This window comes from Dryobates pubescens, assembly GCF_014839835.1.
Source record: "Dryobates pubescens isolate bDryPub1 chromosome 41 unlocalized genomic scaffold, bDryPub1.pri SUPER_41_unloc_1, whole genome shotgun sequence".
NCBI lineage: Eukaryota > Metazoa > Chordata > Aves > Piciformes > Picidae > Dryobates > Dryobates pubescens.
The window spans coordinates 248,511-255,387 of NW_026530685.1; positions in this window are offsets into that span (position 1 = coordinate 248,511).

Consider the following 6,877-nt stretch of genomic DNA (forward strand, 5'->3'; position numbering starts at 1 on the left):
TTCTGAGGCAGACAGGGAGAGGCTCTGCCTTGGAGCTGATTTTTGCCTGCACATCAGTTAGGAAATATTAGCCCCCAGGGGGGTGTTTGTGTTCCTCCTGGCCTGGGTTAGGACAGGGCCTGGGCAGGGAGCTCAGACTTGGTTTGAAGTTTCTCAAGAGAATTTAAGTGCCTGGGAAGCTGCCACTGAAGAGGGAAGAGCTCAGCAGGCTGCAGGTGGCACAGCTCCTGTTAGTCTTTGATCCCTGTGTCAGCAGCAGGAGAAATCAGCTCTGCAGTGCCAGCCCTGGGGGTGCTGCATGTGGCAGAGCAGCCAGCCCTGGAGATCCCTTTGGGTGCCCGAAGTGAGGATAGCAAAGAGAGGAACTTCTTGTTCCTTGGGCTGGGACTGAGCTGCTCTGCCTGCTGGGCTTCAAGGCATTGATTTCAGGTCAGAGGGGATGGCATCTGGGATGTTGCTTTGTGGCTGAGGTGAGCATTTGGTTTCTGCTCCTCACTGCAAGCCCTCCTGGCAGTGTTCCTTGCTGGGTCAGATGCTGTCTGTAACTCACAGCAGAGCAGCTGGCAGAGAACTGGAGAGAGAAGCTGCTCTGGAGGCAGCTGCCTGCTCTGGCACTGCAGAAGCCACTGCAGCCCCAGGGCCCTGCTGATGGCCACAGAGCTGCCCTGCATTTGGTATTGATTCAGTCAATGAACACAAGAGTTTAGCCAGCTTGGAGGTAACCTGGCAGCAGTGCTGGGAACCCTCTCAGGGGAGGCTCTTTCCACCTTTCAGCCCTCCCTCTGTGCCTTACCCATTTCCTTCAATGCAGTCAGTGTTTACTGAAGCCTCTTTGTGAGCCTCTTGCTTGTAGAAGCCTTAGCTCAGAGCAGCAGCAAAGCACTTTGGGGGTTTGGGGCTGGTTTGGGGCTTTTTTCACAGTGTTATTCAAGAAGAGTTTTTTGTTTCTTGGTTTTGGTCATCTGTGGATTTGTACCACAGAGTCCTGCTCTTGTTTGACACAATACAGTTTGGACTACAAGCCTGGGGACTGGATGTGTTCATCTGAGTGGGGTCTTGGCAGGGTGGGGAGGAGGCTGCTCAGGCAGTGCTGAAGCAGGGAATCTTCTTTCTCCTTTCCCCAGCAGCTGGCTGCTCTCCTGCAGTGATGTCAGCATGGCCCCAGGCAGGTACTCAGCATCCCAGGATGTGAGGGGCTGGAAGGGACCTCTGGAGATCCTCAGGTCCAAGCCCCTGCCAGAGCAGCAGCACAGAGTCCAGCACAGGTCACACAGAACACATCCAGAGGGGGCTGGAAGGGCTCCAGGGAAGGAGACTCCACAGCCTCTGTGGGCAGCCTGCTCCAGGGCTCTGGGAGCCTCACAGTGCAGCAGTTCCTCCTCATGCTGAGCTGGAACCTCCTGGCTGCAGCTGCCATCCATTGCCTCTTTCCTGTCCCAGGGGGCAACTGAGCAGAGCCTGTCCCCTCCTGACTCTCTCCCCTGACTGCAGTTTGGACCATGGCAGTGCCAGGGCTGTGGCCCTGGGCTCTGAGCTGGGGGAGAGCCTCACTGAGTGCTGAGCTGCAGCTGCTGCCTTTGAGCCAGGGTGAAATGAGGGCACTCTGAAGCCCCTCGGAGGGACTCGGTGGTCTCTGGAGGGCCCTTCCAGCCCTTCCATGACTCCATGACTCACCTGCTGGCAGCTTCTGCCTGCTGAGCACAATCCCATGGCTGGGAAAGAAGCTGCTCCTGACTCTGCCTGCTCAAAGGAAGTACCCAAAGAGGCCTGAGCCAGCGTTTGCCGTGGAAAGCACTCCCATTGCCATGGCAACCCAGCTCCTGCCGGCAGCTGCTGAGGCAGAGGCTGTGGGAGGAGGAGAGGCTCAGTGGTGCTGCAAGCAACACAAAATCCTCTTGGTTTCAATGGCAGCAGCAGCCAGGCCTAGGGAAGGTGGGAAGAGAGTCAGAGCTGAGCTTCCATGCTCCCCACAAGTCCACTTTTCTTCCCAGGGGCTTTGTCCAGCTCATTCCTTTGCCTTTCCTTTTGGTTTCCCCTTTTTTCTCATGCAAATCCTTTTGTCTGTGTCAGCTGCCTGGTGGAAGAGCCATTTGTTGGCTTGTTCAAGGCACGCAGAGAGAGAGGTGCAGAAGCCAAGCAGGGAAGGATGAAGAGAGATCTTTCTTGTTGGCTTTTTCCCTTTCACATCTTTGCACAATAAGGAGAAGAGAATCAGGGCCTGAGGGCCCTGGCTGAGCACCTCCAGCCGATGGCTTCAGACCTGCCAGGAGAAGCAACTGGAGGTGGTGAAAGGCTGAGGACAGGGGAGGCAAAGGGGCAGCTCAGGTGTTGAATGAGCCACCCTGGCTTGAGTCCTTGTGCTCTGACCCCAGATGCAAGTCCCCTGGGTCACATCATGCCCAGGGCTTCGGTGCTCAGCACCTTGTCTGGCTGCCACTGCTGGAACTTCATCACCAGAGCTGGAGTCAGGTCAAGCTCCTTCAGCTTCTGGAGAGCTTCATCCACTTGGGAGCACCCTCCCAGGGGAAGCAGTGGGCTCCCCTGCACTGGGCAGTTCCAGGGCTCAGCTTGGCAGGGTGCTGGGCTCAGCACCATCACCCAGAAAGGTTGGACCCAGATGATCCTGGAGGTCCCTTCCCAGCTGGCAGATGCTGTGATGCCTTCCTCGCTGTCACTACAGCAGCTGAGGTCACTGCTGGAGCAGGGATGGGGATGGCCCTGCTGCCCTGGGAGGGTTCCCCCTGTAAGGCGTCTGGGCTCAGGGTCAGCTGTGCTGTGCTTGTGCTGCAGAAGGCAGGGGAGGTCCTGCAAGGCCTCGGGGGGGTGGTGCCTTCCCTCTGGCACAGAGCTGCTTTCCCCTGGGCAAAGTGTTCTGTGAACTGCAACTGATGCCTGGAAGCTGAGCCCTGAAGCTCACTTGAAGCACTGAGACACCTGCACCCCTGTGGGGCTTGGTGCCTTGCTCCATGGGAAGCCATCACAGAGGGTGAGGCACAGCTCTGGAGCCTCTGGGGCTCTGTTGCTGGGGAAACGCTGCTGGCAGGAGCCCAGGACGTGGCTCTGTGCCTGGCAATGCTCTGCAGTGCTGCACGAAAACAACTCGGAGAAGCCAGAGCACAGTGCCTGGGGAAAGGCTTCCCAGGGTGAGGAGCACAAAAGCATTCCTGGAACAGTCAGCTTGGGGCTGGGACCTCAGGAGTCTCTGGATGACAGATTTGAGAGGCAAATTGCTGCTGCCCTTTCTGCCCTCCCAGTTGCCCTCTGTCCTGCCACAGGGGCAGTGAGCAGGGGCTGTCCCCTCCCTCTGGACACTCAGCCCTCAGGTGTTTATCACCGTTGATGAAATCCCCTCTCAGTCTCCAGACAAAACCACCCCCAGGTCGGACAGGGCACTGCTGCATCCCTTCAGCACCCTTGCAGCCCTCCCTTGGACTCTCTCCAGCAGATCCCTGTCCCTCCTGACCTGGGCAGCCCAGAGCTGGATGCAGTATCCCAGGCAGAGTTACTGAGTCAAAGAGATCATGGAAGATGAATCCTGATGGAGTCAGAGAGCCACTGGGGAGCCCGGAGCTGGATGCAGGATTCCAGGTGAGGTCTCAGCAGGGCAGAGCAGAGTGGGAGGAGAACCTCCCTGCACCTGGCCACACTGCTCTGAATGCCCCCCAGGATGTCCCTGCTGACTGCAGGGGGCCTTGGACTGGCTGAGCCTGGGAGGTCCCTTCCAGCCCAGAGCATTCTCTGTGAAACCAACAGCTGATGGATTTGTTTTCTTTTGCAGGCAAACTGCTGGAAGCCTTCAGCCCCAGCAGTGCCTGCAGAGGAGCTTGGCCAGGGCAGGGCAGGGCAGGGGGGAGCCTGGGCAGGGGGGAGCTCGGCCAGGCCAGAGCAGGGCAGGGGGGAGCCCTGGCAGGGGGGAGCTTGGGCAGAGCAGGGCAGGGAGGAGCTTGGGCAGGGGGGAGCCCGGGCAGGGAAGGGGGGAGCCCGGGCAGGGCAGGGGGGAGCCCTGGCAGGGGGGAGCCTGGGCAGGGGGGAGCCCGGGCAGGGCAGGGGGGAGCCCGGGCAGGGGGGAGCTTGGGCAGGGCAGGGCAGGGCCGGGAGGAGCTTGGGCAGGGCAGGGGGGAGCCTGGGCAGGGCAGGGCAGGGAGGAGCTTGGGCAGGGGGGAGCCTGGGCAGGGCAGAGCCCGGGCAGGGCAGGGCAGGGGGGAGCCCGGGCAGGGCAGGGCAGGGCAGGGCAGGGCAGGGAGGAGCCTGGGCAGGGCAGAGCCCTGGCAGGGGGGAGCCTGGGCAGGGCAGGGGGGAGCTTGGGCAGGGCAGAGCAGGGCAGGGGGGAGCCCTGGCAGGGCAGGGAGGAGCTTGGGCAGGGCAGGGGGGAGCCTGGGCAGGGGGGAGCCTGGGCAGGGCAGAGCCCTGGCAGGGGGGAGCCCTGGCAGGGCAGGGCAGGGCAGGGAGGAGCTTGGGCAGGGGGGAGCCTGGGCAGGGCAGGGCAGGGCAGGGGGGAGCCCGGGCAGGGGGGAGCCTGGGCAGGGGGGAGCCTGGGCAGGGGGGAGCCCGGGCAGAGCCCTGGCAGGGGGGAGCTTGGGCAGGGCAGGGGGGAGCCCTGGCAGGGGGGAGCCCTGGCAGGGGGGAGCCTGGGCAGGGGGGAGCCCTGGCAGGGCAGGGGGGAGCTTGGGCAGGGCAGGGGGGAGCCCTGGCAGGGGGGAGCTTGGGCAGGGCAGAGGCAGCAGCTGGAGTGATTTGAGTTTGTTTATTGGCACGCTCGCTGTGCATGAACAGATTCAACACACAAGGTAGCAGTAACATCATGGAGATTAGCTGACAGCAGTATGCAGGTCCCACACCCAGCTCAGGGTTGGTTCTTTTCTTGCTGGTTTGCCTTTTTTTTTTTTTTTTTCATTTTGCCTTTTTTCCTCTTTTTTTTTTTTTTTTTGTTCTTTTTTTTTCCCCTTTTTTTGGTGTTTTTGTTGTGGTTTTTTTCCCCCCTCTTTATTTCTGTTGTATGTTTCACACAAAGTTGTAACTGGTCCAAGTTAATGTTACAATAGGAGACACAAGGTAAAGAAATGAAACCAGGCCTGGGAGGGCTGAAGGGGAGGCTGCTGTCCCCTGTCGAGGCTGCTGTCCCTGTCGAGGCTGCTGGCCCCTGTCGAGGCTGCTGGCCCTGTCGAGGCTGCTGTCCCTGTCGAGGCTGCTGTCCCCTTCCTGGCTGCTGGCCCTGTCGAGGCTGCTGGCCCTGTCGAGGCTGCTGGCCCTGTCGAGGCTGCTGTCCCTGTCGAGGCTGCTGTCCCCTGTCGAGGCTGCTGGCCCCTGTCGAGGCTGCTGGCCCCTGTCGAGGCTGCTGGCCCCTGTCGAGGCTGCTGGCCCCTGTCGAGGCTGCTGTCCCTGTCGAGGCTGCTGGCCCCTTCCTGGCTGCTGGCCCTGTCGAGGCTGCTGTCCCCTGTCGAGGCTGCTGTCCCCTGTCGAGGCTGCTGCCCCCTTCCTGGCTGCTGTCCCCTTCCTGGCTGCTGGCCCTGTCGAGGCTGCTGGCCCCTGTCGAGGCTGCTGGCCCCTGTCGAGGCTGCTGTCCCCTGTCGAGGCTGCTGCCCCCTTCCTGGCTGCTGTCCCCTTCCTGGCTGCTGGCCCTGTCGAGGCTGCTGGCCCCTGTCGAGGCTGCTGGCCCCTGTCGAGGCTGCTGGCCCCTGTCGAGGCTGCTGGCCCCTGTCGAGGCTGCTGGCCCCTGTCGAGGCTGCTGGCCCTGTCGAGGCTGCTGGCCCCTTCCTGGCTGCTGTCCCCTGTCGAGGCTGCTGGCCCCTTCCTGGCTGCTGCCCCTTTGCACACAGAGCCCTGCAGCTCCTCCCAGGGCTCCCCAGGGTGGTGCAGCCTCTCCTGTTGTCTGCCCAAGAGCCTCAAGTCCTATTTACCCTGAGCTTGTTTCCTTGACAGGAACTTCAGCTTTCCTCCTTTGCAGCTACAGAAAGCTTCAGGAGATCTGCCCCAGGCTCAAGCTGCTTTCCACACCCAGGGTGGGAGGGGGCAGAAAAAGAAAGGGAACCTTTGCAGCTCCTGCCTGGGTGCTTGGGAGGGTGCTGGAAAGCATCTGCTAAGGGAAACCTGGGGTGAGGGTTGCTGACCTCCAGCAACACAGCTGCCTAGTGCAAAACCCAGAACCACCTAGGGCTGAACTGGAGCTGCACCACGTCCCAGGGGCTCGGAGGACATCAACCAGGAAGCAGTTGAGAGGCAGAGAGAAACCTGCTCCAGCCTCAGGCAGGAATCCTCCCCTCAGGATGGATAACAAAGCAGGAGGGCAGTCAGGGCCTCGGTCTGCCATGCAAGACAGAGCCAGGCAGCTTCAGCTGCACTGTGACAAAGACACTGCCTGGAAGGGAGTTTCAGTGGGTGGCCAGGAGGGAGGGAACTGAGCATTCAGAAGGCCTTGGGGAGAGCTGCCAAAGCACTGCCAGCGAACACAGTGCTGACTGTTCACATCAGGAGCCCTCCCAGCAGCTGCTGCTTGGAGAGGACCCCACTGAGACTTGCTCCCTTGTTCTACTTCCAGTGGCATGGAGGTGGGAAGAGCTCTTTGTTTGTTTCCCAACAGGGCTGATAAATTCAGCAGGTCAAGCCTTGCAAGAGGGAACTGACCTCAACCATTTCCCCTCATGCTGCAGGACTGACATTCCACAGCTCCCCCAGGACAGCCTGGCTGCCTGCAAGCAGCTCAGTGAAGCACTGTGGTCCTCTCCACACCTCTCTGCAAGCTCCTTCCTGCTCCATCCTTCCCTGGCAGGCTGCAGCACCTCTGCTCAGCTGCCAGCGCTGCTTACAAGCAAGTCTCTGCTGTTGGTGATTATCCTTCTACCCTTCCCAGCCTGGATGTGGGGAGCAGCCAAAGGGAGCT